This window comes from Canis lupus, chromosome 22 (genome assembly GCF_048164855.1).
Source record: "Canis lupus baileyi chromosome 22, mCanLup2.hap1, whole genome shotgun sequence".
Taxonomy (NCBI): domain Eukaryota; kingdom Metazoa; phylum Chordata; class Mammalia; order Carnivora; family Canidae; genus Canis; species Canis lupus.
In genome coordinates, this window is record NC_132859.1 from 26489655 (window position 1) to 26513097 (window position 23443).

At 40.3% G+C, this 23443-nt stretch overlaps 1 long non-coding RNA gene across 2 annotated transcripts in view; it reads left to right on the top strand.

Moving 5' to 3' along the window:
- Nucleotides 1–13797, top strand: part of LOC140614076 (uncharacterized) — a 90980-nt gene extending 77183 nt beyond the window's left edge. Inside the window, exons 3-4 of one of the 2 annotated variants that reach the window (XR_012014966.1) lie at nt 9053–9221; nt 10154–13797. This is a non-coding gene — a long non-coding RNA (uncharacterized lncRNA). The remainder of the gene's footprint in view (nt 1–9052; nt 9222–10153) is intronic. The other variant, XR_012014965.1, reaches the window with a different exon arrangement.
- The last annotated feature ends 9646 nt before the right edge of the window (nt 13798–23443 follow it).

Here is a 23443-nt window from a genome sequence, read left to right on the forward strand (position 1 = left end):
AACACTCTTTTCTCCTTCTTTATGTTTTATATTAATGCCTAGTATGCAGATGTGTCTGGAGCTCTAACCCCTTTCTTGGACCTTGAAGACAAGGGCCACATCATAGGGATGATAGAGCACTGGCCTGGGGGAATCCTATGTCCCTGAGAACCTCATCAAGCAGAGCTGCTACACTAGCTTAAATGCCTTTCTCCAAACTTTTACATAAGACAGAAGTAACCCATCATCAAACAGAATTACAGAATTTAAGTTTTTAAGTGTCAGTATTGTAAAATGTTTCTCGTTTTTTTCCATAAAAGTTTGCACCAAAGTGTCTCGAAGTGCCAGTTTTCATACATCTTAAAATGTTTTCAAATCTTAAATGAAGATCTTCATCTTAAGATGAAGAGTCACTAGAGAGACAGTTGGTTTATTGTGCTGGTTTTATTAACTTAGTACAAGGAGAAGACTTTACTCTTGCTAGAACTGGTCCCAAGGCTCAGAAACAGGCTTGTTAGCTATTAGGTGGAGAACTATAGTTGGCTTTTACAAGGAAAATGCCCTTAGAGACCATCTGCTAACACCCCTCACTTCCGATTTACAGTTGAAGACACCATCTCCCACAGAGTTTCATGTTGCCTGACTCAATGAATAGAATGCATCTGGATTGCATGATCTGGGTAAATCATATCCTCTTCAGCCTCAGTTTCTTTATGTGTTAAAGGAGACAACATTCAAATCTCACAGAAATATTATCAATATTAAGCAAGCTCTCCTATAATATGTGCTTTACACAATCCCTGGCACAGAAGTGCTAAAAAAATAGCCCTCCCTAAGACTGTAGCACACTATCTTCCATGGGCTTCCTCCCTTAGCTGGTGTATGCTCGTAAATGTTCTTAAAGGATTGTTTGCTGAGACATTTGGCTCTTCAACTTTACTTCTAAATATCATATCAGGTTTCTCTCCAATAAAACTGCAGCAGTAATTCTTAAGTAAGATCTCAGCAACTATGATAAACCTGTGACTGGGGACTAGCTTTGGCAATGACAATGATAAAACAGATTTCATCAGCAGGTGTTTGAAGCCCAGTGTTTGGCTGAGTTTTCTTTGTTAATCCCTAGTTTCAAAGGAGGAAATGATCTTTGCCTGTTTACTTTGCTTGAGTGGTCTGCTGAGGTCAGCAGAATCCTATTAATTAGACAGGTAGTGGCTTTCTTTAAAGTTTCCTGTTGTTCTGAAACTTTGTATGTTCGATTATTAGTTTAGATAGTTTCTGAATTGGAATGGAGTTTAGTCCATGTCGTAGCTTTATAGGTACAAGTAGACTCAATGTATGATAGTTTTATTATCTCAGTGAATTGTCCTGTTCTTAACATCAGCTTTTCTTTAACTGTCTTCTTGGGTCATCCACATCGTATTTTCAAATTATAAGTCCTTTTAGGTTAGACATCAAAGTATTTGTGTTTTGTCCTCTACACCTAAGACAAGTACTTTGTATGTAGCAGGTGCCAAGTGATTAAGTGAATGAATAAAAAAATGAATGAGTAAGCAAACAAAAGCTTTGCTCTGGTTTTATTTCTTAGATTAAATATTCAGGTCTGTTGTAAAGGTCAGAGAAATTTGTGGGCTAACAGATGATAATCCCATCATGAAAGACCTTTCTTTAACCTCTCTTTTTAAGAAATGAGTTCTGAATCAAGTAAGAATAGATTCAGCAGAGACTGACAGAAAGTCTAAGAGGGCTTGAGTAGATGTGTAATTCTGTGTAATCTCCTCTCACATAGTGGAAGCCCAGAGATATCCAACCACAAGTAGTGTGGCCCCTTATGGTGACAGGTAATCAGGTTTCATTCACCTTGTGGTATTGCTGTCCTCGGTATGTAACTTCTACCTTCATGGTCCAAGATGGCTACTTAAATTCCTGCCATCCCTTCAGCAGTCCCACTTGAGAGAAGGAATAGTACACCCTTTTCTTTAAAGATACTTCCTGGAAGTTGCTTCTGTCACTGCTGCTTACACTTCATCGGCAAGAGCTCCATCACATAAGAGTCTGGGAAATGTAGCCTTTATTTTGGGCAGCTGTGTGTCTGCCTACATTCAGGTGTTCTATTGCTAAAGGAAAAAAGGTATGAACAGATATTGGGGAACAAATAGGTGTCCTAGCCACAGTTTCTCTTTGTTATTTGGATAAAATATGAACTCATCATTATGACCAACAAAGCCCTAACTGATCTAGTCACTGCATGGTCTCTGGAGTCATCCCTGATCAACTTACTTATACCATTTAAGCTGTTTTTCCACTCTCCTTTTCTCTAAAGGATAGAACTCCACCTCCACCTCAGCACCTTTGCACATGCTTTTATTGCTGGGATTTAGGAATCCCAGATAGGTTTCTCTGTCCGCATGACACTTTCTTATAACATCTTGTATTTCCTCTTTGTAGGATCTACCACAATTGGAATTATAAAGTATTTATACAATTATTTGCTTTTTATATATATTTCCCACTAATCTATAAGTCATGTGAGTGCAGGAATTTTGTTTTGCTCATGACTGTATTTCCAGCACCTAATACAGTATTTGGCACAGATTCGGCACTTAATAAGTCTTTGCTAAATAAATGAAGGAACTTTCTGCTAGAACTTTCTTATTTTACAGATGAGATAATAGTTTAACCAGAGTATTCAAGGAATCTGGATTCTAGGTTTTTTTAATCAATTGGTTAAAATGAAGGTTTCAACTAAAGTTGAAAATCTTTCTGAAATATTAAATAACAAAGATTTAATCAAGTTAAATTTGAAGACCTAGTCAGTTTTATTGAACTATTCATGAATCAGGCTGTATCTCATCTACCAACTAGACAGGAGCACAAAAGATCTGTACAAAAGGGAAAATTTTTAAAAGCATAGAAATGATAGCACAAAAAAGTCATCAACAGAAAAGTTGACCTTCCTTTGGCAGAGACAAAAGGGTCTTATTAGATTGAATTACCTCTCAGTTGCTGACCAGGAAATTCTAGACTGACCAGTTAAGATTGCATTCTTAAGGAAGATTAAAACTGCAGTTAGGTTAAGTATTAAACCATGGTTTAGTGACATGGGCCTAGCACAAGGGACTCTGTTTTGGGCCTGTGATTTTCTTTTAAATAATGTTTTGGTATAATTTCTTGCCTTAGTAAGGACAGTGTACCAATCAATATTTATTTATTCTTCCTTTGATGGTCGGGATCTTCATGTGTATAAGAGTCACCATTATAACCATTAATCATCACTGACCAAAACTAACAGATATGGAATGAGAAAGAAATTGCTGGAATCTGCCCTGACTCTGGGATACGACTTGGACAGTTGCTCTAAACAAATGTGCTCAACATTAGCCTGTTTTCTTCTCAATCACCTCTTTCTCCCAAAGTAGTGTGCCAAAAATTTCTAGTGATTGTGTTTCCCAGTTGATGGGGTTTTTTTTTTTTTTTCTTTTTTTTTTTTTTAATGCAGGAACTGTCACCCTTGTTTTGAAAGAAAAACATAGCTTTTTAAAAAGTGTCAGTCAAATGTTGGGGCTGTGAGTGACAGTCATGTCTGAGTTCAACAATTCTTTTTTTAAAACAGTGGAGGAAATGGCATTATTTCTTGTCATCCACATCTTTAAATATCAGCTGCTAGAATCAACATGAAGAAGGGAGGTGAGGGAGAAGGAAGATAATCCTTGGAACCTCCTGAAATTGGTGATGGCCAGAAGCTTACCGAATGTCATTGCTTAGGAGTTTAAATTGTTTTGAAAGCTGTGAGTCTCAGTTTTTCTGAGATATGGGACTGCAATGGATTGAGAAAACAGAATCTTCACATTTCTTACAGGTTCCTCAAACTACAGTATTTTTTTTTTTTTGGCATTTGTGTAAGATTTTAATTTAATAAGGCATGTCTTTCATCTTTAAAAAGTTTAGTATTTTTAATCATTCTCTTTAATTCCCTGTAACTAACAATGTACCTTTTCCTCCAAGCATTTAAAGTAACATTTACTTGTAATGTTTTCTCCAAGGTCAAAGTCTCTTTCCTTTCCCCCAGTAACTCACTACCTCCGTCAATGTTGGCACGTCTCACCTTTGAAATACAGGGGAATTAGCAAGTCACACGGCTAAAAGTAGAGATGAGAGGATGTGGAAGCAAAATGTATGATGGTGACAAACTTTAATTTGAACAGAAGCCAGTTCTATTCCCAAGCTGTTCCCAAAATAATTTATCTTCTAGAGAAATTTAGCCATCAAAGTCTAAACACCAACCAGGAGTAAAGGCTAAAATTTCATCCATTTAAAAATGCTACTTCACAGTGTATATCAGCAATTAACACTTCAGATGGGATTGGTATAGTTTAAAATATGCTCTTCTCTCTTCTAGTTAAGAGCGTGTCTGTCAACCTGATCTTAATGGAGGGGCGGGTTAAACTGATGGGGACAACTAGGCTTTCAGGCAAGGTAACTGTCAAAAATGAATGTTCTAGCTACTTAATATTCAGTATGATATGATCAACTAGAAATGCAGCCAATCAAATAGGACTTCAGCCATGGGCAGAGGAGAGGGGTGGGAAGGGGTAGTTCCCAGGGCAATGACAGGATACAGGTAGTGTCATGGCTACAGTGTTTCTGCCCAGTGGGGATATCTATTTTAGACTTGGATGCCAATGGGGAAGTGACACTTCCTGTCACAAAGATGTTAAACAGTACCTCCCTTTGCCCTGGCTAAGTGGCAGATGCTACCCAAGTGTAGGTGGAATAGAAGAGAGTCTTACACAACTCAGAATAGAAGAGAGTCTTGCACAGCACTGCCATTCCCAGGAGAGTACATGAAGTAGGGAGCCAGCATTTTTGGTTGGCAAACCTTACCAAGGGAATCAAAACCTTCTTAACAATACTATGATGAAAGTGCAATTCTGTTTCACAGATAGAAATAAGGAAGCAATAGGGCCAATTCTGAGAGGATGGGAGGGAATATAGAAAGGAGCTTACAATAGAAAACCAGCGCAACATGGAAAATAAAGAATGGGAAATCTTTCTCTTTGAGTGCCATTCAAAGTGCAGATTGGTGCTGTTCTGTGGGCTATTGGTTACTGGTCTGCAAAGAAAGGAACACAGAGATTTAGAGAAAGCATTTAGAAAAGATTATAGGCATTTTATATTGCTGCAACATCCAAATGTGGTCCTAGATTCTTGTAATTTATCTTGTGTCAGAGTTCCCTTTTTTGTTTGGTTTGGAGACAACAGAAAAACATGAGAGACATACACCTGAGATGATGTAAGTCATGGAAAAAGCCATGAGGCTCTTGGCTGAATGGGTGGGTTTTTAAAAGTGAGACTTAAGGAAAGTCATGAGCCCAAGGGAGCAGAGGGAGGGTGGGAAAAAAGTGGACTTTTCTCCTTGAAAGGGGTACAGACCAGTTTGAGTGTTGTCAAATTCACATGGTAAGTCATGTGTGTGTGATAGTTTGAAGGTAGTTTGTCAATTTTAACCCAAAAGTGTGTAAAACATAGAATCCTACTGTTTATCATAAGATAATTTAAATTTACCATTTAAATGTTAAATGTCTAGAGCTAGCTATAGATGAATTATGATGGGACCACAAATTCTTTTTTAGTATAATAGTGATTCTCAATATAAATCACCTGTATACATGCTTCTAGTGAGGCATGTGTTCAATTTTTGTAATTCTTTTATCTCTTGATATATTTGTCAGACAACTATCTGAACCATATGGTCCCACTGTAATATTTCAGACAAAATGCTCTTGCTTGGAATGGTCACAACTGGGTACATTAAACCTTTCTGGAATATTTAACTAGTGAGACTGAGTTCTAGTGCAGTATGCCACAGATAAATCTTCCCAGTCCTCTGCATTTGAAAGGCTTACATTTCTACCCCAATAAATTACAGTTTATAAAAAACAACCACCTACATTATCAAAATTTATGACTTTGTTCCTGGATTCTTATAACTTATCTTGTACCAGCAGTATGTTTGAGTTGAAGGCAACAAGAAAAACATGAAGATATACATCTAGATTACTCGTGCCCTACAGAAAGCTATACATCTATTGAAGGAGGCTCTTGCCTGAATGAATGAGTATTTAGGAATTAAACCGGGGACAGGCATGACAGCCCAAGAGAGAGCAGAGGCTTGGTGGAAAAAAACACATAAACTTAAAGTCAGAAGATGTGGATTTGAGTCTTGCCTCTATCTTTCAACCAGCTATGTAATCTTGGGCAAGTAACTTAGCCTTTTTATGCCCTAATGTTATCATCCATAAAATGGAAATACCTGGGTTCTTGTGCAGTGTAAATGAGAAATTGTATATGAGATGATACTGTAACTGCAGATAATGCAAGAGTTGGGGATTAGGGGACAAAGGAATACACAGTGGCTGAGAACAGACACATTTTCTGTAAAGGGCCAGATAGTAAACATGTTGGCTTTGTGGGGCACATACTGTCTCTGTTGCAACTACTCAGCCCTGCTGTTGTAGCATGAAAGAAACTATATATAACATGTAAACAAATGTCCTAATAAATGTTTACTTACAAAACTAGGCAGTAGCCTGGTTTTAGCCCAATGACCAGTTTGTCAGCTTCTGAAACTAGAAGCCCAGAGACTTGAGTTCTAGTCCTGGCTCTGTTTTTAGCTAGCCACATGACCTTGTGACATTATTTCTAGTTTCCAAACTTCATTTCCCCATCACCATTGGACTGTCCCACATCTCTTCAGCACTGTGACATGGGGAAGGGTGAGGCAGAAAACAAGGAACCATGTCAGGGTGAGAAAATTTTAATGTAATGTTGATTAAAAACAAAAATTATATCAATACAGAAGATGAAAAATTAACTGAAGTGTAAATACAGTTGGAATATGGGTTGGAAGAAGCTTTAAAAAAGTGAGCAAAGAATTTTGTGACTTCTTTAGTACCCCAGTAGATCAAACAGAGCAATGACACAGGATTGACCTCAACCTGCCTGCCATCGGGAAATCCCCCTTAGCACAAGACCAGATGATGATCCAGAGACCTGGACCTCTGGGACATGACTTCCTGTGTGTCTCAGCCACAGGAGCAAGGCTTAGGGCCTAAGTAGGAGGCAACCAGTAGCAAATGCTTCAGTACCCTACCCATAACCCTTCACTTCCTTTTCCTGCATGGGGGGCAGGCCAGAAATGTTGGAAGTTCTTTCTCAGGAGCTGCCCCGAATCAATCAATGAGACATGGAATTTGGTGGGATAAATACCTCCACTCCCTCTTTTCTGAACCAAGTCTGAGATGTTCTCTATACAATTCCCCAAAGACTCACAGAGGTTCAAGCCCCTATAGCAGTAATATAGCAGTAAACTCACTTAGCATATCCTTTATTGGCTCCCTTCCCTTGCCTGTCTTACCTCCCCTTACCCTTACCAGTGTTTCCTGGGATTACCTCTCCAATGAACCACTAGCACCCAGCTCTTTGCCTTAGGATCTCCTTCTTAGGAAACTCAAGACAAAGCTACCTAGATACACAGTCATTAGGAGATAGCCAAAGGCTTATACAGAGTTGTTTCCATAGGCAAGAGTGCAAGACCGTTGCCTTCAGTCTGAACACCTTGGAGCACAGGATCTCCTAGAAGAAAATTAGAATCTGCTCACATGTTAAGGGAAGTTTTAGGTGTAGAATAGGTGCTGAGTTCCTTCTCTGTGTAAGAAAGCTAGCCCGCTGTGGCCACAAAGATGAGAAAAACACAGTCCTAGCTGACCAGGAACTTACAATTTGGCCCTTTCAGGACAGCAAATAGGCTTTTCAGCTAACAGACCTTTTTTTCAGTTCAAATAGAAAGGGATCTTCTGTGAGTCTTCATACTTGTTTATGGCTTAATATATGGCCCAATAGAATGCCTCTGTTTCTGAAGCTTTTCTGGCTTTAGCTTGTTTCTAGACTTTTGCATATGCTTTTCTTTCTGCCTAGAGTACTCATCCCCATTCATTTTGCCTGATTCCTCACTCAGCACTCCACATCATTCTCTATGGGAAATCTTCCTTGATCTTTCATAGATCAATGTATCTGCTCTTATCATGTCCCTGCAGCATCTTCTTCTACTGTCCTTGCACTATCAGATTGTGTTTGATTATGAGTAGTCAGAGTCACAACCTGTTTATATCTTTATCTCCAATGCCTAGCATGGGGACTAGGGCACTCAATAAATATTTTTTGAATAAAGGAACAATATACTTAATTGGTGGAGGACCCATCATAGGGCTCCACAGTAGTTTAAAGAACAATTCTAAGGAGGATAAGTTGATACAGAAGTATCAGAAGACTACTCATAAATGTCCAGATTTCTTTGTACCCCTCACCTACCCATATTCAAAGACTCTGGGCCAGATTTCCTAAGTACTGGAATACCAAGCCAGCACTTGGTTCATAGGCTTGCCAACCTTTAAATATCCAACAGGAAATGTTATCTGTCCATCCATCTATCTACCTATCCAGCCAGCCAGCCAGCCAGCCAGCCAGCCATTCCCTCTGTCTACATATTTATCAAACAATTATTGAGTTCCTGTTCTCTTTCAGGTTTATATTAACCACCAAGGACATGAAGATATCTGATCCCTGCCCTTTAGACATTAAAAGTCAGCCTAATTGAACTGATAATGAAAAGCTATTGCAATAAATGGATCAATAGAGATATTATGAATAATTTGGAGAATGTAGGGCAGGAGCTACTACATTTCCGGTTGCCTTTACACCCATTCTCCAACAATGTATATAAATGTTGGCTCCAGGAGTTGGAGTTACCTCTTTCCCATGTCTGTGGTGTCACCTACTTCCCATATGGATTTATTTCTTCTTCCTCACTTCCCCTCATCTTAGGAGAATATTCCTTGGAGCCTGGACTCTAATGAGTAACTGAAGGTTAGCATATGGTGGATGGTATAGTGGAAATATATCTTGCCATCACACAAGGGGGATACAGTGATGCCTCCACTAACCCTATGATAATTATTTAGCTTCTTGCCTTGACTTTAAGCTACATACCAATTTATTTTATTCTTCTTTTTTTAAGATTTATTTATTTTAGAGAGAAAGAGCAGGGGAAGGGAAGAAGGAGAGGGAGAGAGAAAATCCTCATTCCTGAGCATGGACCCCAATGTAAGAGGCTTGATCCCAGGTCCCTGAGATCATGACATGACCCAAAATCAAGAGCCAGCCACTCAACTGACTGAGCAACCCAGGTATCCCTAGCTACCTACCAATTTCTATTAAGCCTCTTCTTATCAGGCCCACAGAGTATGCATTAATATTAATATATACATTTGCATAGTATTTTATGCTTTTCTAAGAACTTCATGGATTATCAGAACTGAAAGAACATTAAATTTCATCACTTATTTATTTTTTTCAAAGTTTCATTTATTGAAGTAATCTCTGTACCTAATGTGGGGCTTGAGCTCATAACCACGAGATCAAGAGTTGCATGTTCTTCTGACTGAGCCAGCCAGGCACCCCTAAATATTATCATTTAGTCCAGCCACCCATCTGATGTCCAAATCCCTTTTACAGCATGCTGAAGCCCACCCATTGGCTTCCAAGATAACCTTCTCTACCACCTCTCTGATCTGGAACCACTCTTTGCTGCAAGGCAAACCAGGCTCTTTGGATAGTAAATGCCTACTTACCACATGCCAAGAGTCCCCCAGTTCTCAGATTTAGTTCTTGAATCCTCTGATCCCATCTGTTCTATACCTTGCTTTACACCCTTGCCTACCTCTTACTACCCCTTGCCTCATCCTTCCAGTCCAAAACATCACTCAGACTCTCTTCCTTCTTCCCGGATAGGGGGACCACAGTAGTCCTTGGATAGGATCCCTCTGTTACAGTTACTTTGGTTGCTATAACAAATGATCCCAAAGTATAATAACATAAAAACATCATTGTATATTCATGGATTTTCTGGGTCAGGAATTAAAACACTGTGTAACAGAATTGACTGACCCCTCCTCCACAATTTCTGGAGCCTCAGTTGAGGTCTCAAAAGATGGAGATGAAATTATCTCAAGTACATGTGTAGCAGTTGATGCTGTCTATTGGCTGGGTAGACTTGAATAGCTAAGGGGGACTTAATGGTACCTAGGATATCTACTACATGTGGCCTTTCTATGCTTAGTTTCCTTACAGCATGGTGACTAGAATCCAAGGATGAGACCAACAGAGAGAGAGTGAGCTGGACAGAAGATGTATACTTTTTATGACCTATCCTCAGAAGTCACGTAGGATTATTTTCTCTGCTAGTCAAGATATCACAAAGATCTGCTGACATTCAAGGGGCAAGAATATAGGCCCCCATCCCTGGATGGAGGAATGGCAGCACCACATTGTAAGAACAGATGAGATGAGATGAAAAGTGTATTAGTATGGCCATCTTTGAAGAAAGCAATCTGCTATATCCTCCTAGTGCTGAGTGATATTCTTCTGTGCCCTGCCCCAAGAGAAGCCTCATGACATAGACAACATCATGGACACAGTTCTGTAGTCAATATTCCTTTGTCATAAATAAAATATATTACAAAGACTTCCAGGGAAGATGGCAGAGTAGGGACCCTAAGCTCACCTTGGCCCACCAATACAACTAGATAATATCCACATCAGTGTAAATGCCCAGAAAATGACTCAAAGAATGGCACAAGAGACTCTCCACAACTAAATATAGAGAAGAGGCCACACTGAAGAAGATAGGAAGGGCAATGCAGTCAGGGCTAAACAGACCCACAAAACTATCCAAAGGAGGGAGGGATACCATGGGCATGGAAAGGGGAGAGAAACAGACCTTCATAACCAGGCACCCAAGGCAGGAGGAATCTGCACATGATATTTAGCTTTAAAAATCAGCAGGCTTAGCTCTGGGAGAACTGGGAGGACAAGAGGAAACAGAGCTCTTGCCCTGAAGGAGGTAGCACAAAAAAATGGCCCTTCACAGATACAGCATAGAAGTAGCAGTTTGAAAAACTCCTGGGATAGATAGGAGGGAGATTTGTTTACTAATCTCAGAGCACATGTGATAGGTACAGGAATCACTGGGAGACTTCTCCAAGAATAAAAGAGCTGGCAGGTGCCATTTCCTTCCCCAGCCCCCCAGTCTAGACACATAGATACCTGTGGGAACCAGTATAGGCCAACACTTGTTACCTAACAAGTTACAATGTTCCCTAACCCCATGTTCTGCAGACATGTCCCCTCCAGCCCAGCTTCAGGTTTTCTCTCACAGTAGATGTACCTTGTTAACCTTGCCAACACCACACACCTTGCCCCTATGTTCTCTTGTAGATGTGTCCTTTCCAATATGCCCTTGGCTAGAAGCCATCCAAAGTGGTGCCATAAGCCTAGCAGGTTGTAAGCAGTCTTGACAGGGACCAGCATCATGCCAAAGTGACTCGGGGAAGATAACCACACACATCTGTCAAACTGCAGCCCCCCAGCAGTAGGTGGGGACAGACATCTGGTTTGACTGCAGTCCCTACCCACCAATGAAAGCTTCTCAGGGGACAACACAGGGAAAGTGCCCTGCAGTTTGGTGCTACTGCATCACTGGCAAATACCCAGTCTGAAACAACAGGGGCCCAAGGCATCCCCATACTGGTCCACTAACACCAGAGGGACCAAACACTGCCCACAACAGGCAAAGAGACTGGGCTGAAAGCAAAAGTGGCTCAGCCACAGCAATAGGATGCATGCAACACACACCCCTGCCACCCCTGAAGCACCAGGTTCTGGTGAACAGGAGACATTGCACTGTAGGGCACTACAGGACTTCTTATTCATAAGACCACTATTTTCACAAGCAAGAGACGTAGCTGACTTTCCTAACACATAGAAACAGATACAGAGAGTAAGATAAAAGTAAGGAGATAGAGGAATATGTCCCAAATGAATAAAACAGGAAAAAGAGAGAACAAAAGAGCTAAACTAAATGGAGATAGTAATGTGCCTAATAGAAAAATTTAAATAATTGTAAAGATATTCACTGGACCTGAGAAAAAGTGGAGGACCTCAGTGAGACCCTTAACAAAGAGAAAATATAAAAAAGAACCAGTCAGAGATGAAGAACTCAATAATTGAAATAAAAAATACACTGGATTGGAGAGCATGGGTGGCTTAGTCCATTAAGTGCCTGCCTTTGGTTCAGGTCATGATTCCAGGGTCCTGGGATTGAGCCCTACATCGGGCTGCCTGCTCACGCTCTCCTTGGAGCTTGATTCTCCCTCTTCTCCCCGCTTGTGCTCTCTTACTATCTCTGTCTCAAATAAATAAACAAAACCTTTAAAATAAGTAAGTAAATAAATAGTAGACTAGAGGAAGCAGAAGAATGGGCCAGTGACCTGGAGAACAGAGTAATGGCAACAAGAGAGAGAAATAATAATAATAAATGAGAATAGACTTAGGGAACTCAGGGACACCATCAAGTGTAATAATATCCACATTATAGGGACCCTAGAAGGAGAAGAGAGAGAAGGGGGAGGGCAGAAAATTTAATTAAAAAAATAATAGCTAAAAACTTCCCTAATCTAGGAAGGACACAAATCCAGATCCAGGAGGCACAGAGATCCCCCGCAAAAATCCACCCAATGAGGTCCACACCAAGACACAGAGTAAGTGAAATGGTAAAAAGTAGTGATAGAGAATTTTAAAAACAGCAAGAGAAACAAAAACAGTTATATACAAGGGAAACCCCCATAAAGCTATCAGCTAATTTTTCAGCAGAAACTTTACAGGCTACAAGGGAGTGGCATTATATATTCAAAATGCTGAAAGCAAAAAACAAAAACAAAAAAACTGCAGCCCAGAATACTGTATCCAGCAAGGTTATCATTCAGAATAGAAGAAGAAATAAAGAGTTTCCCAAACAGACAAAAGTTAAAGGAATTCATGATCATTAAACCAATCCTACAAGAAATGTTAAAAGAACTCTGAGTAGAAAGGAAAAACCATAGCATGAGTAAGAAAAATAGAAACCACAAAAGCAGTAAAGGTACATATATCTACAAAAATCAGTCAAAGGATTCCAAAAATAAAAGGATGTAGAGTGTGGCACCAAATACCTAAAATGTATGTGAGGGGGAGAGGTATAAAGAGTGGGTTCAAACTTCAATAACCATAAACTTAATATGGACTGCTATATGCATAAGATGTTTTGTTTAAACCTAATGGTAACCACAACCCAAAAACCAGTAATAGGTATGCAAAAAATAAAGAGGAAGGAATTCAAATATATCACTAAAGAAAGCCAACAAACCATGAGAGAAGAGAGCAAGAGAAGAAAGGAACAGAGAAGATCTACAAAACCACCATACAACAAGTAACAAAATGACCATCAGTACATACCTACAATCATTACTTTGAATGTAAATGGACTAAATGTTACAATCAAAAGTTATGGGGTGATGGAATGGATAAAAAGCAAGACTCATGTATATGCTGCCTACAAGAGACTCATTTCAGACCTAAAGCCACATGCAGCTTTTAAGTGAAGAAATGAAAAGGCATTTTTCATGCAATTGAAGTGAAAAGAAAGCCATAGTAACTACTCAAAGAATACAAAAATGCTAATTTAAAAGATACATTCACACATATGTTTATTGCAGTATTATTTATAATAGCTAAATTATGGAAGCAGGGCAGCCTGGGTGGCTCAGCAGTTTAAGCACCCAGGACATGATCCTGGAGATGTGGGATCGAGTCCCACGTCGGGCTCCCTGCATGGAGCCTGCTTCTCCCTCTGCCTGTGTCTCTGCCTCCCTCCCTCTCTCTCTCTCTCTCTGTGTCTATCATGAATAAATAAATAAAATCTTTAAAAATAATAAATAAATAAATAAATAAATAAATAAATAAATAAATAAATAATGGAAGCAGCCCAAGTGTCCATTGATAGATGAATAAAAGAAGATGTGGTATGTATATTCAATGAAATATTATTCATCTATAAAAAAGAATGAGACCTCACCATTTGCAACAGCATGGATAAAACTAGAGAGTAAAATAATGCTAAACAAAATAAACCAGTCAGGGGATCCCTGGGTGGCGCAGCGGTTTGGCGCCTGCCTTTGGCCCAGGGCGCGATCCTGGAGACCCGGGATCGAATCCCACATCGGGCTCCTGGTGCATGGAGCCTGCTTCTCCCTCTGCCTGTATCTCTGCCTCTCTCTCTCTCTGTGACTATCATAAATAAATAAAAAAAAATTAAAAAAAAAAATAAATAAACCAGTCAGAGAAAGACAAATACCATATGATTTCATTAATTTATTTTTTTTAAGATTTTATTTATTTATTCATGAGAGACACAGAGAGAGGCAAGGACATAGGCAGAGGGACAAGCAGGTTCCCTGCAGGGAGCCTGATGTGGGACTCAATCTAGGAACTCCAGGATCACACCCTGAGCCCAAGGCAAATGCTCAACCCAACCGCTGAGCCACCCAGGCATCCCTATGTGTGGAATTTAAAAAACAAAACAAATGAACAAAGAAAAAAAAGAGACAAAAAAAAAAAAAAACCCACAACAAACCAGACTCTTTTTTTTTTTTTTAATGATAGTTTTTTTGTTTTTTAATTTTTATTTACTTATGATAGGCACACAGTGAGAGAGAGAGGCAGAGACACAGGCAGAGGGAGAAGCAGGCTCCATGCACCGGGAGCCTGACGTGGGATTCGATCCTGAATGTTCAGGATCGCGCCCTGGGCCAAAGGCAGGCACCAAACCGCTGCGCCACCCAGGGATCCCTTAACTATAGAGAAAAAAACTGATAGCTACCAGAGGGGAGATGGATGGGGGAATGGGTGAAATAGGTGATGAGAATTAGGAGTGCACTTAAAATGAACACAAAACTGATGTATAGAATTGAATCACTACATTGTACACCTGAAAAACTAATATGGCTCCATATGTTAACTACACTGGAATTTTTTTTAATAAATTTTTATTTATTTATGATAGTCACAGAGAGAGAGAGAGAGAGAGGCAGAGACACAGGCAGAGGGAGAAGCAGGCTCCATGCACCAGGAGCCCGACGTGGGATTCGATCCCGGGTCTCCAGGATCGCGCCCTGGGCCAAAGGCAGGCGCCAAACCGCTGCGCCACCCAGGGATCCCCTACACTGGAATTTTTAAAAGTCAATTTCCCTGGGACTCTTCTCAGATGAATGAATACATACCTCAGATGTGGTTCCTCTGTTTCAGATCAGAAAAGGATGAGCTTCCCTTATGATCTAGATCTAGACTCCCTATAATCAGCCCAAGGCATCTTTGGCTTTTATTTCTGGTAGTTACATGGTACTGCTGACTTATACCCAGCCTCTGGTCTACTAAAGCTCCCAGATAATTTCATGTGTTGCTACTAATCCTGGTCCTTATCCTGTACTTGAGTTGGTGAGTTGGGTTTTTTTTTAAGGCCAAAGCTCAAAAGTTTTCATTTTCTTAAACTTCATCTCATTAAATTTGTCTCATCATTCCAGCCTATTAAATCTTTTGGGATATTGAGCATTATCTGGTTTATTAGCTCTCCTTCCAAAGCTGCATGTAGCCTAAACATTCTATCATGCCATCAGGGCTTACATCCAATCCATTGATAAAAAATGTTGAATGAACATAGGATTTTTCATTTGATGTGTACATCAGAAAATTAAATAAAACCATCTCTGCTTTTGAGATGAGGGAACTAAGACTCAGAGAGGTCCAGGGATATGATCACAGTCACATTAATAATAAATGTGACAAAAGAGGAATTTGAACCTATATTTTCTGTTCTTTCTGCTACAATGGGATATTCATCCAGCCCTGGATGCCTAAGGAGGGGCTGGGGAAGAGCAAACAAAATGTAAGCTATGACTGAATATAATTAGAATGATAAAAATGATGAGCTCTAACAGCAACAAGTGGGAAAGATGGCAAGGGACTTTTTTTTTCTTACTCTCACTTTCTTTTTTAATTTATGAAAGAGAGAGAAAGAGAGAGAGGGAGAAAAGATGAGCAGAAGAGGGGCAGGGCAGGGAGAGGGAGAAGCAGACTCCTCCATGAGCAGGGAGCCTGATGTGGGGCTTGATCCCAGGACCCTGGAATCATGACCTGAGCAAAAGGCAGATGCTTAACTGACTGAGCCACCCAGGTACCCTTATTCTCACTTTGTACCACTGTGCATTCTTTTCTCCTTCCTAAAAAATATCTATATTTCCAATCTCAACTTCAGAAAGCTGTATCTTGAACTGTCTCCTTAAACCACAACCCACATGAATATACATCTCCTGCAGGAAGAATACAAAATGCAAAAAATGGGAAGAACCTGCTGTATCTGTCAAGGTCATGGTGAATCAAGAATGAGCTGAGTAGGTAGGATGACCAACCAACTGTGTTTGCCTGGGATAGTCCCATTTTTAGCCCTAAAAGTCCCAGGAAATCCCTCAGTCCTGAAAAAAACAAGATGTTTGGCCACCCTATGAGTAGTTTAGCGTAACATTTTGTCCTCCAATCTTTTATTTAATGCTGTAACAGAGTGAAGATGACTACAGAGTCTTTGACACCCCTTCTATCGAGAAATGGGGCCTATATTTCCTTCCTGACCCTGGGAAGTTCTGTGACTATATAGGATACAGGGGAAGTGATGCTGTACCAGTTTTCCAGCTCAGGCCTTAAGACATTGGCAGCTTCCACTTCCTATCTCTTAGAATCCTTTCTCTTGGACCCCTGAGCCACCATGTAAGGAGTCCAATTATTCTGAAACAGTCATGCTGGAGGGGTCACATGCAAGCACTTCTGTCAACACAATCAGCTGGATACAGTCGTCTTTCCATCACCATGGTGCCAGATATATAAGTGAAGCCCATGCACCAACTGAGTATCACCACTGAAATCACCAGGTGATCTCAGTTGAGACCATTTTGGGTTTTGGGATGGGGGTTGTTGTTGTTGTGGTTGCTGCTATTTAAGATTTTATTTATTTATTTGACAGAGAGAGAGAGAGAGAGAGCATGAGCAGGGAGGAGAGGAAGAAGTAAGCTCCCTGCCAAGCAGGGAGCCCAATGTGGGGCTCTATGCCAGGACCCTGAGATCATGACCTGAGCCAAAGGCAGATACCTAACCAACTGAGCCACCCGGGCACCCCACTTGAGACCGTTTTGAATAGGAGAATTGCACTGCTGTGTTGTATTCAAATTCCTGGCCCACAGACTCATAAGATATAATAATGAAATGGTTGTTTCCTTAGGTGCCATATTTAGGGTAATTTGTAATGCAACTAGAGATACCTGAGGTGAATAAACCATACCTAAGTAAATGGACCTAAATAAACCATACCTAATTTTTTTACTTACCATTTTTTTAAAGATTTTATTTATTTATTAATGAGAGACACAGAGAAAGAGAGAGAGAGAGAGAGAGAGAGAGAGAAAGGCAGAGACACAGGAAGAGGGAGAAGCAGGCTCCATGCAGGGACTCTGATGTGGGACTCGATCCCAGGACTCCAGGATCACACCTTGAGGCCAAGGCAGATGCCCAACTGCTGAGCCACCCAAGCGTCCCTTTACTCACCATTCTAAACAATGGTAGCCTATCTTCAAATAAACATCTTCATAAGATCTATGCCATCCTTGCCCAACCTCAGCAAACATCTTCTGGATTGGCAAATGGTACAAGATGAGCTGAAGTGCTGGCTTTGGCTACCTATATCCACTCTTCCTGCATCACCTTGGCATGCCATATTGGCACATTTCTGTCCCTATGAGCCAGCTCATCTCTGTGACATATGCTTCAAAGACTCCTTCTAGATGAAATTTATATCTTTCGTTCCAATCTTTGGCATTTTGTTGGCAATAACAGACTGCACTCCTGTAGGGCACAGTCTCCACCAAATGAATTCTCATGCAGCTTCACATTTATCCAGAGCAGCAAACAACACTTGACTGCTCCTTTCCAATGTGGCTCCTTGATGGAAAATCTGATTGATGAAACTGTACATTCCTGGAGGGTAATGGCTGTGTTTTAAGTGTCCTTGGGTCCCAACAGCTTCTCTTTGGATGAATGGACACATTCTCACCACACTGGCAGTACCAGTTAGCTTTGCTTCTGCTACTCCTTTGCCTAATTTTTTCACTTAAGCTTGTTCAGTGACTCCTTATTCATAGAAAGGGTAGGTCTTAAGAAAGCAGAGTCTATTGTTAGCAGGGGATTAGAAAATAAGAAGAGGACAAAAGGATTCCACATCATTTTGAGACTTCTCAGAGGAATAATTTGCTTCTGATTTTCTTCCCTCTTGAAATCTTTGAAAGTTCTTGGACTGGAAAAAAGGAAGGTGACACAGATGTTCATTTCTGATGCATTGGTGTGTCAGGAGAAAATGTGAGGGATAAGGTTCACAGAGTCACCAGGTGGTGTCGGCATATGAAAAAATATTCCCCCCCCAAATCTTGGAATGTTGGATCTTAAACACAGAAAACAAACTTGTGGTTAACAAGGGGACATGGGTGAGGGGATGAAATAGGTGAATGGGATTAAGAGTACACTTATAATGATGAGCATTGAGTAATGTATAGAATTGTTGGGCCACTATAATGTACACCTTAAACTAATATAAGGCTATATGTTACTTATATTGGAATTTTAAAAATTCAAATTAAAAAAACTAAAAAAATCTAAGAACATTGGAACTGTAAGGGACAAATAAGGAAAGAGTATAATAACACGGTGACATAGATGGCAATGGAATTAGAAAAGGACATTAGTCTCTAGCCACCTTATCAAGTGCCCTTGACACTACACTATGTTATAATCAAGTTTTTAGGTCAGGATGAGGGACCCACGTGCAATTGTCTCTCCATTCTCTCTCCAAATCCCATTGAAATTATGACACAAATTCCAGAGGAAATAAACCCCCAACAGTGTAGAGAGTAGGAGCAGGTTTATCGTTACATGGGCGTTATTAATGAATGTTTGGATGGCAGACGGCAAATGGGAACACATTAACAGGTAAACATATGGAGGAACTCACCACTGCTAGAATGAAGGCTGTAGCTCAGCCTGAAGCCTGTCTCCCCAAAGAGCCCCAGAAGTGCTGGAAGCCCAGAGTCACCAGGTAGAGAGAGTTAGCGTGGGAGGTGGTATAGTAAACTGTGGAGGAAGTGTTCATTGGAAGGCTGCCTGTGGCAAAGCTGTGACAATATCCCACCCCCCTCACCACTCACATGCATAAATGCTCCCCTCACCCAGCTATGGAGCTGCAGGGGAACTAGCAGCCACAAGTTAACCCCCCAGGCCAAACCTGGGAGCACTGCTAGCTACAGATGTCACAGGAGCTGCCTGGGGAGAAAGTAAGGGCTTCCAAAGTGGAGGATTGGAGTCTCAAAGCAAAGCCCTCTGGATTCTGGTGCTCGGAGGGAGTTCTCGGTAGTGGTCAGTACCTGGTCTCCCATTCTTGCTGTGTCCTCACATTGCTTTTTCTTTGTGTGCTTCCATCTGTGGTGTCACTTCCTCTTCTTATAAGGACACCAGTCCTATTGGATTAGAGCCCCACCGGTATGACCTCATTGAACCTTAATTACTTCTTTAAAGGCCTAATCTCCAAATACAGTCACATTCTAAGGAACTGGTGGTTAAGGTTTCAACATATGAACTTTGGGGAGACACAGTTAAGTCCATAACACCCATCTATAGGGCAGTTGTTGAAAAGACCATGAGATATCCACACAGTGGAGTACCACGAAGCTGTAAAAATAGAAAAGTATGAGGAAATCCTCTGAACTGTTGGCAGGGCAATATCCAGGGTATATTCTTAACAAATAAAAAGCCAAGTGCAAAATACTTTATATGTCATCTAGGAAAACTACATACAAGGTTATATATGTATATATGCAGTATAATCTTTGAATATTCCCTAAAAATTAACTATTTTCCTATTGGATTACTGACCAGTTCTGATAGCAGTCCTTCAACCTTTAGTTCTTCCTTTTGATTCTTAATGAATCAACTAAATTACCATGCTTTCTTCAGTTAACTGAACTTTGGACTTTGATCTGTGGGCCTTCTCAAAACTTAATTAAATTCAAATTAACCAAGATTTTATTGATGTAATGATACTCATAATTGGCTGTCACTGACTCAAAATACATGTATGAATATTTTTTTAAAGGACTTGGAAGATAATATTTTTAAAATTTAGGAAAATTTTTAAAGGACTTGGAAGATAATATTTTTAAAATTTAGGAAAGCTATAAATAGCAGAAAACTCAACTTATGGGTTGCTTAAACAAATAGAGGTTTATTTTTCTCTAATAAATTTTAATATACATCAACAGCCCAGGATAATGCTTAATGCAGACAAGCTCTTTTCATCTTTCTTTTCTATCTATTCAATCATTATTAGCATGTTGGCTTTTTGCCTCATGGTCACAAGATGCCTGCTACAGTTCTAGGTATCACATCTATATTTAACTCACAAAAAAAAGAGAATAAAACAGTGACAGACCATTCTGTCCCTTTGGTCAGGGAAGCAAAGTTTTCCTTGGATCCCCCAGTAAGGTTTTAATACATTTCATTGCCTAGCACTAATCACATGGCAATTTTTAACTGCATAGTAGGGAAATAGTGTTGCCACAGTTGACTTAAATCAATCAAGACTCATCACTTGTGGCTGGATACATTGTCACTCTAACAAAGATGAAATTCTGTCAGTAAAAGTAATGAACATTTCTGCCACACATACCTACCTACAAAGGAGGAGAAACTGAGAGACTGTGCTTTTCTTAGTGCAAATCCGTCTTTATTTCAAACAAACAAAACAAATCAAAACAAAAGCTAACTCAATAGATACAGGAAATAAACTGTTGGTTACCAGAGGGGAAGGGGCAGTGAAATGGGATTAAGAGGAACAAACTTCAGTTATAAAATAAATAAATCACAGGGATATAATGTACAGTGTAAGGGATATAGTCAATTATACTGTAATAACTCTGTATGGTGACAGATGGTAACTAGACTTACCATTGGAATCATTTCATAATGTGTAAAAATATCAAATCACTATGATGCACACCTGAAACTAAGAGGATGTTGTACATCAATTATATTTCAATAAAAAAAATCCATCTTTATTTATTTCCACCTGTCACCCTTTTTTCCTGCCATTTTTTTAGCTAGACTGTGAACCACTTCTGATTCCTCTTATATCTGTCTTCCCAGTATGCATTTTTAGGGACTCTTCCCAATCAATCCTGCAATAACTGTCTTCCTCACTCAAACTGTGCCCCACACCCCCATTCAGCATATTCTTTTTAAGTAGGTAACTCTTGAATTTCTATAGTAGTGAGGGCAAAAGAAACTTGAACATAACCAATAAAACATCAAAATAATTTTTAAAATTCTAAATTTCCCCTTCATTAAACAAAGCATATCAGAGTTGGTGCTAAAATGGAATGACTGGGGGCTCCTGGGTGGCTCATTGGTTAAGCTTCTTTCTTCTCAGGTCATGATCCCAGGGTCCTAGTATCCACCCCTGCTTGTGCTTCCTGCTCTGTAGGGAGTCAACTTCTCCCTCTCCTTCTGCTCCTCTTCCCTACTTGTCCTCTCTCCCCCCCCTCAAATAAATAAATAAAATCTGTAAAAAAATATGATAATAATAAATAAATGGAAAGACTGGTGAATGTTATCTGAGTTTGGCTTCCCCAGGATACCCTAGGACCAGGAACTGAGTGCAGTAATTTATTTGGAAGATGATTCCAGAAAACATGGGGACGGGAGTGGGAAAGTGGGACAGGGAGGGGCAAGTTCTGATGAAATATGAAGTTAATTATCACTCCCAGTAACCAGAGCTTAATCCCACTGGGAAACAACCTAGGAATCTATGTACAACATGCACTTCAGAGTTGTCACACCTGAAAGGAGAGGGAGCTGGGGTATTTATCCTTCAATTTTCCTTTATTGTTAGCTGCGGGCTACTGCAGGGACATGGGCATTAATTCCCTGGCACTTATGGCCTCCTAGGTTTGGGCAAAGTGGGCTCAACCACCCAAGTAAACCCTTAAGTAGTTGGGAAGTCAGGCAGTTGTGCACTAGAATTAGGTGAGGCCAAGAGTATATGGGCAGGGCATTAGGAGTAGCTGCTATAGGTGTACTGTTTTATAATTCTTAAATCCTATTGCTCATTGGAAATGATAACTAAACCATGAACAGCTTTGAAAAGGTATGGAAAAGCAGAACTTTTAATAATATGGAAACAGAATCACTGAGCATTGGCTGCATCTTTGAGATCCTCAGAGTCTCAGGAGACCTTCAGAGTAGAGAAGAAGGCTGTGTAGTTCTCCCCCCATTCAGGACACCAGGCCAGGCAGTACCTGTCACAAAGGTCCCCTTATGGAATCAGTGAGAATCATGAATCCAGTGGAGGTAAAGAGCACTGGTGTTTAATGTGCTCTAAATAAACACATCTTTATTTCTGGTGATGCTGTAGGAGACAGTGGTTGTTGTCTGAAAAGGGGGTTGAGGGCAGCCTGGGTGGCTCAGCGGTTTAGTGGTGCCTTCAGCCCAGGGCATGATCCTGGAGACCTGGGATCAAGTCCCACGTCAGGCTCCCTGCTTGGAGCCTGCTTCTCCCTCTGCCTGTGTCTCTGCCTCTCTCTGTGCATCTCTCTGTGTCTCTCATGGATAAATAAATAAAATCTTAATAAATAGATAGATAGATAGATTGATTGATAAATAAATAATAAAAAGGGGGTTGAGTGTCTGTCTTTGCCTCAGGTCATGATCCCAGGGTCCTGGGATCAAGTCCTGCATCAGGTTTCTTGTCGGGAGCCTGCTTCTCCCTCTGTCTATGTCTCTGCCTCTCTATGTATGTCTTTCATGAATGAATAAATAAAATCTTAAAAAAAAAAAGTCCAAAGTCTTTGTGTCACCATATAGTTGGCTTGCTCAAGCTGCTTAGAGAGGAGAGGTAGGATGCTTCTAGAATCCTGGGATTGTTAGAACTAAATTGGCTGGACCCCAGTGCATATTCTGTTCAATGACTCTGCACCTTTGATTACTCAAATGAGGATAAGGACTCAAAGGAAAGGATTTTGATAAAGTTCTGTTTTGGAATAGATCTATTGTGCAACAAAAGAAAGTTTTTTGTCTTAGACCCACTCTGCATGCAAGGGTCTACTTGAGCTGCCCCTGGATGACCCCTCAGGGCTGCTGGCTATCTCTGCCCTCCGCCCACCCTATGCTCCAAGAACTCTGGCACATTCCAAACTCCAGATGTCTTTCAGGATATGCCTGTGTCCATGCCTTTGCCTCTTTGTATTCCTGGTTAAGGCCTTTCCATCTTAGCATCTGACTCTTAACTATCTTTCAAGGCTTATCTCAAGCATCACTTATTTTCCCTAGTTTCCTTCTCCCAGTTTTCCCTAGTTTCCTTCTCCCAGTTTTCCTTCCCCATCTCCCATTTATT